Raw genomic sequence first — 12,434 nt, 5'->3', positions numbered from 1 at the left:
AGGATTGGTGTAGTACTCAATGGTGTAGTACTCAACTACAAGACTATATAGACAGCAACTATAAGACAGTGACTTCAATGTTGACATATGCTGCTAACAAGGCGTTGGTCTAACGCACAGCTGACTAGGTTTGATCCCAGAACATTGCTATGGTTTCCTGAGAATTACCAGGAGAGATTCCTGAGCACAGATCCAGGAAGGAGTAAACCCTGAGAAAGCCTCCAAAACTGACCCCCAGACAAAAAAGCAAAATAATTTACCTAAGAATATTGAGATTATAAAAAATAATATGTATATAAGCTCAGTTTGTGGAAAGGGGGCACAGATGGATATACTCAGCGCTGATTTTGTGGTTGGCTCAGGAGACCATATGTTGTGCCAGAGATAGAACCCAATATCGAATTCTTGCCAATAAAGAACCTTACTTGCTGTACTATTTCTGTGGCCCTGGAACTCTTTTCTAAGATAACGTGTTTATATGACTTCTAGTGCATGATATGAGCGTGTGTGCAGACACAACAGTAACATATGATATTATTTCAGGAGGCTGAGCCATCATTTTCTTGTCTTGTTTCCTTTTAGAAAGCCTAAGAAGAAGCATTATTAAGAGGAGGGCACTTTCTTCCTTATCACAATGTTCAGTGTGTGTGTGTGTGTGTGTGTGTGTGTGTGTGTGTGTAGTGTATGATTTTTTCTCTCAATACTAATTTAAAATTTGAGGTCTGAAGCCAAGATGTGAGCACTAATTTTCTCATTACCTTTATATATAATTTTAAATTTTAAAATAAAAAATGACTTTATAATTTTACTTACCCCTTGGAAGTTTTTTAAAGGCTAAAGGAGAAAATACATGTAGTGAAGTTGAGGGCTATTTATCCCCTGGCATCACTATCAGAAAAATCTCTTCTCTGGAAACAATATAGATGTATATAAAAGTCCTTGTTCTCTGACCTTCACTCTTTTTCCACAAATGGGAAGTTGCTAGTCAGTTTGTGTAGCACCTGATAGCATTCCTTTTGGAGACAGGCATCCTGAAAAAAGTGTCATCAATTGGTCTGAAGAGGGGGATAGTCTTTCATTCCTGCGTCAAGGAACTGAGGTAGTTTGGAAAGAGGATCTCCAAGTTTCTCAACCATAGAGCTGAAAGAGAAAAAAAAAGAGTGTGTTTTATTGTTTATGGAGCTTGAAGATTAGAATTTTCCTCAAGGAAACAAGAAAGTTATGGCAAAGAAAAATTGTGAATTATGTACCAGGTTATAAAGTCTCTTGAAACTTGACTCCCTTGACTCTTCATTCAGGCCATAGTCAGAATAATTGTTGCAACTTATTCCTCATTACAGGTATCCCCTGAGGAGACACAGTGGTTCTCAAGTGCAATTGTTTACATATTTATTTTCTGGAGGTAAATATGGTCAAGAGGGTTTCTGAGATAATGTATTTATTTGCATGTATAGGTGTTGAACTGACCAATTCCACCTTATATTGGAATGTGGGCCCTTTAATCTGCTGCTCAAGCTGAGGATAGAAGGGATGCAGAACAATTCCATACAGCAGAAGAGATGGGAAAAGAACCTTAAAGCAAATGATCAGACAATGGAAAAACAACTAAAAGAATGTGAACAGATGAAAATAGAAGTCTTTGATAAACTCAAAAGAAACTACATTTGCCCAAGTCACTTGGCAAGTCAAGTGACTTGGGCAAATTCAAATGTTGATATTCAGGTTTAAGTCCACATGTATAGATATAAAACGACCTATATTTCAATGAAACTTCAATGCTTAATAGAAAGATAAATTCACTCTATAGATTGTTTTCTTCCTCATCTAGAAAGATAGATTAATAATACTAATAATGCCCACTCAGTAGAATCACTATGAGATGGCTATATGTTTAATATATGGGGTATAGCCCTTACCAATAAGTGATGACTGTAATCATTGGCTACTTCATTATTGATAACCAGAAAGTAAGTTGAGAAGCTTTTAGAATAATTAAATGACTTTGAAGGATCATTGAGGATTTAACTTGGTTTCCTTGCTTTCCATTTGTTAGAAAAAATAGCAAGTTTTGCAGGGATGTTGGAAGCTGAATCTTTAGAACATGAGTTTTGCATAACAAACCTTTCATATTGAGAGTAAGGAGTGACCTGTTTTTAAAAAGCTACTATTCAACAGATTCCTCATTCCCAGACACAAAGTAGGATTCAGGAAGCCAGCATGGGACTTTTTCAGACAACCACATAGCATGTTTTCATGCTCCTGTGTTGGCTTCTATAAGATATCTCAGCAGATTTTTTCCTATGCTCACATCAAAAAATAAACCAACCACATAAAGACAAAATATAAAACAAACCCACCACTTTTGAGTAACTCAAAAGCATACTTAACAGTAGGATGCAGGTGGCATCAGATCGATGAATTCCAGATCTAAGTCTATAGACAGCTTCCTATGGTTGTGTCGCCTCCCCAAACAGGATTTTGAATCCATATCACTGAACAATCTTTGGCTTTTACTGTGGGATTGGGAGTAATGGCTTGCTTACCTTTTCTTGGTATGCATCCTTTAGTTGCTTGATTCTGATTTATACCCTCAGTAGGCTTGAGTATTGTATGAAAAGTTAGGACAAAATCCCAGTGGTTATTTGGGTATGACTGTTACTTAATTTAACAGTTAAGAAGGTACTGGCATCTCCCCTCCTTCCATGTGCTCTGAAATGCCTACTGATCTGTCACTGAAGCTTTGGGTTCTGCCTTTCTTTGCTGTTGCTTTATCCTCTTGAATTTGCTTGATTCTTGGGCCTTGTATACTTAGGTGAGACTTTTTCCTGCTTTCTCACCAGGACTCAGATGTGTCAGGAAAGAGAGACTCTCTTTCATCCCTTTGGACTTGAGTATAGGGTCAAAGAAGGTACCTACAATGTATCTTTCTTTTAAATGTTGGCTATTTTCTGCCTTTTAACCATTTATAAAATCTCTTTGACAAAGATTGAAAGAATTGATATCTGATTTGTGGCCCTCTTTTAAGATTTTATCTTCACCCTTTAGCCACTTCCCTGATTGGTTTGGCATTTCACATTTTAAATGACCATTGTATTTAACTAGATGCCTTGCTCTCCTCCCCTCTTTCGTCCACTTCCTTGTTAACAGGATTTCCCTAGTAAACTTTACTATTGCTTATATTTTTCTCAATAGATTCTTCCACTAACCCATGTAACTGCTGTCACTCTCATCAAGCCTTTGTGTTTGTCATTTGTGGGAGATTTATTGCTTTAGTGGGCTGGGATATACATATAGGTATGTTATTGTTAGAGTCTGGAGTCGAAGGAAAGCTGAGCAAAACTTTAATCTGTCTACCAACAGTCCCAAAACTGACCTGTCAGGGTCATCTCTAGAAGGAGACGAACCCTGCCCAAGGACATGAATAGGATTATACAGGGGAAAGGATATAGGGAGGTTCTAGTTTTTTGATGAGCTTTAAAATGATTAGCTGTTGTCTAGAGGTACCATTCTACTGATCCCTTATGTCCTTCCCTGATAAGCTACCTGATATGGCCAGATAGTTTGTGTATTCAAGACTTACTCCTGGCTCTGCACTCAGGGATTACTATTGATTGGGCTCTGGGTGCTAGGGATCGAACCTGAGTCAGCTGCATGCAAGATAAATGTTCTACCTATTGTGCTATTGTCCTGGTATTGCTAATAAATTTCTAATATCATCAAAAAAAAAAAGAAACTACATTTGAATTATTGGAGTCCTGGAGACCCAGGAAGAGAATAATAAGAGAAGTTGGAGGAAGAGTGAGAAGAGGAAGAGGAGGAAGAGGAAGAAGGGGAAGAAGAAAAGGAAGAAGAGTAAGAAGTGGAAGAAGTAGAAGAAAAAGAAGAGGAAGAATAAGAGGAAGAAGAGGAAGAGGAAGAAGGGCAATAAGCAGAGGAAGAAGTGGAAGACATAGAAGAAAAAAGAGAAAGAATAAGAGGAAGAAGAGGAAGAGAAAGAAGGGTAATAAGCAGAGGAAGAAGAGGAGGAAGAGAAGAAGAGGAGGAAGAAGAGAAGAAAAAGAAGAGAAAAGAGGAGAAAGAGGAGGCTAGGGATGTGATTTAATTTGTAGAGCAGATGACTTATAGGTGTCAATGCCTAGATTTGATCCCAGATGATCTCATATTCATGCTCTAATATTCTCACAACTTGTATGAATTTGTGTACATATATGTATGTATAAAATATGTGATATACTTATGCATGCTCACATCTGATAAAGCAACTGTTTAAAAATAAAAAAAATAAACTTACACGTATACTTTGAAAAAAAATCTGCTGCTCAGTACAAATTGAAGCCACTCCTTTTGGAGTAAAGAATTTCAGTACAGTTGAATGGGTCTTTATTTCAGCCAGACTGAAGCCTCACAAAGAGTTAAGTGTCACCCTAAAGGAGAAATTCAATCTCAGATTTCCTATAATTCTACATGGAAAAGCTTAGTATGGGAAGATGTACTTTATTTTCTAGCATACAGATACTACTTGTATCTTTTAAATTTATTAAAATCTATATCTTTAGGTCTATTTATAAACTAGTCCATTTCATGTATATCACCTTTGTAGCAGTTATGATTAATAATAATCTTGTGAATTATATTTCTTACAGAAAAGATGGCATTTTATTTCTATAGATAACTATGTAGAAGATCTTGAGCTTTCATTACATTTCAATTCAAATTCTGCATATTTCTGATTGCAATTGACATCAGACAATTATTTGAAATCTTATTCATGTCAAGAAATATTAGTACTAATGTCTAAATGATTTAATATATGAAACTTTGTTTAAAAAGAGTTACTACATAGAAACTGTTATTTTACTAGTTCAGCTCTACTTATGTAATCTTATACTATTATATTTTTATGTTACTCTGAAATATTCCTTTGAGTTCTGTTCATGATTTATATAAAAAATTTTTAGTTCTCATTTTATACCACCATATTGGTTGTGATTTATTTACTGTATGCTCAGATCATGCATGAAATGTCCAGTACACAGGACTCTTACTTAGGTTTGGAAAAATCATATCCTGTGACAACATGTACAAGCTGGCATCTCATTTGAAATAGTTCCTACCGAAAAACTACATTTTTCTTTCAGTGTCCATTTTTCTTTCAGTGGGGGTAGTAAATACCCCACTAAAAAACCACATTTTTCTTTCAGTGGGTTATAGATACCCCACTACTATGGGATTTTATTGATTAGGCAGTGGTTGAAGCATGAAGCTGTTTAAAGGTGTAAAAGAGAACTATGATAAAATGGTGTCTCCATATCAAACATTGTAGATACTTTTTGTAGATAATGTACTTTCATTAATTTGTCAAATGAATATAAATATTTGACTTATTCCCAAAAGAAAATATTTATAGGAGAAGAATAAATTTAATTTTCTTTAATTTTTACTTTGGCCAAACCTGGTGGCTTATTACTCCTGGCTCTGAATTTGGTTGGTTCAGGGGAACATATGAGATGCTGGTATTGAACCTGGGTCAGATACAGGCAAAATAAGCACATTAGCACTGTATTATCTCTCCAAACCCCTTTTAAATTTATTTGTTATTATTTCAAATTATTATAGTAATATTTTAGATGACTATAATAGTCAAAGTTTGTATTATCAGTGTAAAAAACCACACAACTAATGTGCCCATGACCTCCAATAGTTTTCCTACATCATTTCTACTTGGATCTTCTTATCTCTAGATCCTGCCACACACTGCTTATTAATAACTTTTGTAACTGAATACCAAGACTGTTATTATTTGTTACTATCTCCTTGTTTAGTCTTTCTATATTCCATAAAGGATGGGTGAAATTATTTTCTTCACCCTCTGACTACTTTGCTTAGTCTGATAACCTCCAATTTCATCTATATTTCTGTGAACTGCATGATTTTATCACTTATAAAAATTCAGAGTACTCTACTCAGCATATACACCACAATTTCTTTATTCATTTATCTGTTGTTGGATATTTTAAGTATATACATGTTCTGGCTATTGTATTAAAATGCTACAACGAACACAGGAGCATTAGTTGTTACTAGTCTTAATATGGTATGTTCACTGGTGAGATAATATTTCATTGTTATTTTGATTTGCACTTCTATAATAATAAGTAACAATAAACATGCCTACTAATCATCCTTATGTCTTTGGAAAAGTGTTAATACCAACTTATGTTTTCTGGCAGGGATATTTTTATGTTGTTAAGCTTTGTGAATCGTTAGCATATTTTGTATATTAGTTCTTTATTACTGGGTAACAGTCCCAGATTAACAGGAATAAAACAAAGATTCTTTGAAGATTAAGAAAAGAGGCAAAGATATAAGAAAAGGGGGAAGAAGCAATAATACAATAGATATGGTGTTTGCCTTGCACGTAGTAAACTGGGGTTGGATAACCAGCCTCCTCTATGGTCCCCCCTGAGCCCAAAATAGTTATTCATGAGCACAGAGCCAAGAAGTCACCATAACATAACAAAAAAGAAATTTTAGAAAAGCTCTGGAGCAATAGTATAGAGGGAAGAGGACTTGTTTTGCAAATGATATAGGATCCATCCTCTGCATCCCTGTGGTCCCTTATGGCAAGTCCAGGAGTGAGTGTAGAGTGAGGAGTGTAGAATGAGTGTAGTCAGGATTAAGTCCTGAGCACTTCCAGGACTGCCACCAAACTAATAGAACAAAACAAAACAAAAATAAAATAGAAAATGTATTGAGTCAGGGTGTGAAGAACAGCACAGTCAGAAAGCCTCGACTGTGTTCTTTGTACACTATTTATTGCTAGACTCAGTAATCATCAGGAAAAGAATACTTTGGTCAAATACCTATCTTAATCTATCCAAGCTAGATTTTTTCACATCTAGAGTTTTACAAACATCTTTGTAATAGGCTTTCTCAAGGGAAGAGAGAGCAGAGAAAAAAAACTCTTTGGACTGGGGCTACATTCCATCTCCAGGTGCTAGTATTCTGGATTTTAAGGTCCTGTAAACTGCCTGTTCTGTCTGGCCCCTTTATCTCTTTTAGTTTTAGTCCTCAATACCTTGACATTATATTTAAGAAGATATTTCTTAAATATATTTAAGTAGTATAATTATATTCAGTAGTATGTTTTTATACTTTAGTTCAGTTTCCTTTAGGTATGTGAAATATTAAAATAAATTATTTTAGTTAATTGATTAATTTGATCTTGGGGGCCACACCTGGTGGTGTTATGAGCTTATTCTTGTCTATGCTTTCAGGAATCATTCCTGTTGAAGTATGGGGACCATATGAGGACTCAGGTTGGCTGTATGCAAAGCAAGTATGACTTACCTAGAAGCCTTTTTAATTTGATGTCAATCCATTTGTTTGTTTTTTTTTTTATATTGATTTATTTGTTTGTTTATTTATACCTCTGTTAGTGAAATCAGGTTATTGAAAACATCCCTGAAGTCCAAAATTTGGAGATTTTTTTTGAGTCTGTTTTCCTAATATATATGTAGAAAATTTTTAGAAAAGGATCTTAATCCACTTTGAGTTAACCTTCTTAAATGGCTTGAAATATCATTCCAGTGCCTTTTTTTCTACTTATGGCTATCTAGTTTTCCAATGTTATTTGTTTTTATTTTGTTTTGTTTTGGGTACACACCCAGTGGTATTCAGGGTTCAGCCTTTATTTACTACATATGTGGAAGACCCTGTGAAGTGTAAGAATGCATTTTGTAAGATATAACACCCCCTTTTTTAGGGGATCACACTCGGCAGCCCTCAGTGGTTAATCTTGGCTCTGTGCTCAGAAATCGCCCTGGCAGGCTTGGGGGGACATTATGGGAGTCCAGGATTTGAACCACCACCCTGTCCTAGATCAGCTGTATGCAAGGTAAAAGCCCTACAGCTGTGCTATCTGTCCGTCCCTGATAACCCCCCCTTTTGGGGAACATTTTAAAGTTCTTTTTTTTTTAAAGGTTAGGGTTTTTTTTTTTTTTTTGAGGAAACAAAAATTTTCTTTTAGTATAGAAGAAAACTACCCTCTTAGAGACTGCATAGAGAGGGGCTATTGAAAAATATTAGAGTATCCATTCAGCTCCTTAGGGAGGGTCTGGGTGGGGCTCTGAACTTCTGGCCTCCCAGCTTCTTGAAGGATCTCTCTCCTTCTGGGAACCGGGAGTCTAGGAGTATGGGGTTCGGCAGGCCACCACCATGCCAGAGGCCTTCTTAACCACACTTGGCGGATACAGGTTAGGAAAATTAACCACACTTGTTAACCATACTTGACCCATACAGGTTAGGAAAATAAAACAAGTTTAGGATCTTCCACCACAAGCTATATGCAAGCAGGCAAAGGGTACCAAAAGGCAGACAGACTATTTGTGGGACCAAAAGTGGAAGAAGTCTCTCTGACGTGAGATCTTTAGTAGGAAGAGTAGAACCATCCTCATGGATGGAGAACAGGTAGGGTAGGGGACCATTTCAGAGGTACTTCCTGCCCAAGCGAGATAAATAAAAGCAAAGAAGAATTATCCTGAATAAAGTAAAAGCTGGTTACTTCAACATTTGATAAACATTTGATAAAAGAATTGATGCTTACATCTGGAAAATTACACATATATATTAAAAAGAGAGTAAAATAGATAGATATTCAATATCTTTTTTCTACTTATGGCTATCTAGTTTTCCAATGTTATTTGTTGTTTTTGTTTTGTTTTGGGTACACACCAGTGGATAAATATTCAATGCATTTTATTTGCTAATCTCTGGCCTTGAGTGTTTCTGGTGACAGATCTGCTGTAAATCTCAAGGATGTTCCCTTGAATGTAATTTCCCTTTTTGATCTTGCTGCTTTCAGAATTCTGTCTCTATCTGTGGGATTTGTCATTGTGACTAGGCTGTGTCTTGGGGTATTTTTTCTGAGGTCTTTATTGGTTGGTACTCTTCAGGCATGCAGGATTTGATCGCCTATATTCTTTAGCTCTGGAAGTTTCTCTTTAATGATGTTCTTGACCGTTGATTCTTCCTGGAAATTTTTTTCCTGGGTCTCTGTGACTCCAATGATTCTTAAATTGTTTCTGTTGAGCTTATCATAGACCTCTATTTTCATCTGTTCCCATTCTTTGACTAATTTTTCCATTGTCTGTTCATTTGCTTTAAGTTTTTTTCCCAATCTCTCCCGTTGTATGGAGTTGTTATTTCTCTCATCTTCCACAGCACTAATTCTATTCTCAGCTTCTGTTACCCTGTTGGAGAGCTTATCCATTTTGTCATTCAATTCGTTTACTGAGTTTTTCAGACCTGTTATTTGAATGAAGAAAGTCTTCTTGGGTTAGGTTATGCATAGAGCATTTTTAAAAACAATAATAATTTTCAAATTTAGAAAACTAAGCGATAGGTAATGAGCACTGTAAGAGGAGTCTACACCATGTGAACTGGTTGTCTGGAGGGTTTGGAGGGTCTTGAGCTTGAGGGTCTTGAGGGTCTTTTCTAAAAGAAACTGAAATTATGAGCATTATAGTATAATGGTAAACTACCTAAAATTGAAAACAAATTACAATAGCATTCTCAATGAATGAACTCTGTAGCAGGTGTTTATCACATGCAATTGCATATTCCATTGTTATCTGTGGACATAAACATTAGATTATATTAGCAGGCATAATCGAGTAAAAATGAATTTCTAAAATTTTTGCTATGACATTATTTTAATGAGCACTGTTTTCTAAGTCTACTATAACATTGCACTGTAAAACTAGGGTGACCAATCTATATCTCCTAGTACCATTGTGGACAAAAGATCAAGGAGTTATTATAGACATAGTAAAATTAAGACATTAAAACTTCTTATAGTGAGTTCTGTAGTGGGAGTCCATGGCCTCTAAATGCATCCTGCATCAGTTTCTGTGGTAAAAGCATTAGAACTTTATTAGACATCTGTAAAGATCAGTTGATTGGACACCTCCTCAATCTAAACATCTGTATTCATTGCTGAAGTTCTCTTTGAAGTATAGGAAAGAATGTAAGTTTTTGTGTTTATCCTCTTACACTCAGTTGCTTCTGTTCTTCCCACTTTACTTTGGGGCCAATGGTGTTCAAAACAACTACCAATTAGAACGTTTGTGTTGCTTGGTGCAGTTATTCTAAAAACCGCATATAAATGATATTATTCTGTATTTATCCTTCTTTTTCTGACTTACTTCATTTAATGCAGTATCTTATAGTTCATCCTTGTAATGGAAATATCTTTTATTATTGTTTCCAACACTTCTTAATTAGGAAAGACTTCTTTAATAAAAGCAGTTATTATTTTGGATAGTTTAAAATGTATTAGGCTGTATGTTGGACAATTTCAATTTGTTTCACTAAAGTATTTTTATTCTTTTTTTTTTTTTTTTTTTTTTTTTGGTTTTTGGGCCACACCCTGTGACGCTCAGGGGTTACTCCTGGCTATGCGCTCAGAAGTTGCTTCTTGGGGGACCATATGGGACGCCGGGGGATCGAACCACGGTCCGTCCTAGGCTAGCGCAGGCAAGGCAGGCACCTTACCTCCAGCGCCACCGCCCGGCCCCAGTATTTTTATTCTTTCTATATTTTTCAGCCTCTCTATATTCCTAGAAGTTGACATTATATGACCCAGCAATCTCTCTCTCGGGTATCTATCCACAGGATAGAAAACATTCATACAAACTTATGTATGAACACCACTATTCATTCCAGCCTAAGTACAATAGTTGAGATTTGGAATCAACCTAGATGTTCAACAATAGACGAGTGGATCATGAAGATGTGGTATATATACATAATGGTAATAAATGATACAATCATGCAATTTTCAGCAACATGGATGGAAATAGAAAAATATTATGTTAAATGAAGTAAATCAGAAGAAGAAAGATAAATACAGAATGATATCACTTATATATGGTATTTAGAATAACTCCATAAAGTAACACAATGGTCTCAATGGTAGATACTGTAGGTGCCAGGTTATAGTGAGGAGAATGGAATAAATCAAGTGGAAAAGAAGAAACAAAAAGCCTTGACTCTCTTTTATAATAAAATGATAACAGCAACAAAAGAAAACAGCTGTCTATAGTTAACAGGTGTTCAGTCAACCATTTAAAATTTGTTTTTGGTTTTGGGGCCACACCTGATGATGCTCAGGGGTTACTCCTGGCTCCTCTATGCTCAGGAATTGCTCCTGGCTTGGAAGACCATACGGGATGCCTGGGGATCAAACAGTAGTCCATCCTAAGTTAGCGTGTGCAAATAAGATGACCTACTGCTTGCGCCACCACCCTGGTCCCATCAGTCAACCTATTTTTATTCATAGAATCAGGTGCAGAATATGATTGGAAGCCAGAGACTTCCACTGCAGTGCTTACTATCAGTATGTTTTAATGCTTTGATTTTACTATGTGTAAAATAACTCCAACTTCTTTGTCCAAAGAGGTTCTTGGAGGTTGGACACCCCAATTTTGCAATTCAGTGCTCCAAATACAGTGCTCATTATGACAATGTCTTGACAAAATACTTCAATTTATTCATTTACTTTTGATTGTGTCTGCTACTATGATCTAAAGCTTATGACCAGAGAGACCACTTTATTTATTTATTTTTTATTTTTATTTTCTGGGTCACACCTGGCAGTCCTCAGGGGTCACTCCTGGCTTCACACTCAGAAATCGCTCCTGGCAGGCTCAGGGGACCTATGGGATGCCGGGATTTGAACCAATGACCTCCTGCATGAAAGACATATGCCTTACCTCCATGCTATCTCTTCGGCCCCTGGAGAGACCACTTTAAAAGACAATTGAACACCATAAACTTTTGTTACCGGCCCTTCTATTGAGTATGTTCATATGACATCCTAATGATGAGGAACAATCTTGATCTGAGCAACAATCTTGATCTAAAGGCAGGTTTCCCTACCTCAGCACCTAATGGTGAGATGAAATCAGAGGACACTCCATCATAAGATCTGTGCAAAAAACAAGATCACTAATTATAGAAAACTGACTACAACAACCGCCACTTAGCAGAACTTTTCCTGGACCATAAAGAAAGATTCTATCCTAGTCTCCCAAGGATTAGTGCAAAACCCAAGAATTCTAATTATAGAAGAGGGACTTTGACAATCTTGAATGAGCGGAGTGTTTCCTGGCACCATAAAGAAAGACCTTGGGGTTTGACAACTAACATGTCCAGAGTCTATAGTCCGTCTCATGACAGTATGCTTGCTTCAAGGTTAGAGACACCCTGTATTTCTTAGGCCAAAAAATTTTTCTTTCTAATTTCCCCATATTTACTGCACCTATGCAACAAAACAGAACAAAACAAATATACAACTTGCCACATAAGCCCCTTTTTTCTTTTTCTTTCTTCTCTTTTTAAATTTCATTTACATTTATAGCTTCTAGACAGGG

The sequence above is a fragment of the Suncus etruscus genome, chromosome 1 (genome assembly GCF_024139225.1).
Source record: "Suncus etruscus isolate mSunEtr1 chromosome 1, mSunEtr1.pri.cur, whole genome shotgun sequence".
Taxonomy (NCBI): domain Eukaryota; kingdom Metazoa; phylum Chordata; class Mammalia; order Eulipotyphla; family Soricidae; genus Suncus; species Suncus etruscus.
Note: the sequence above shows the minus strand (reverse complement) of the source record.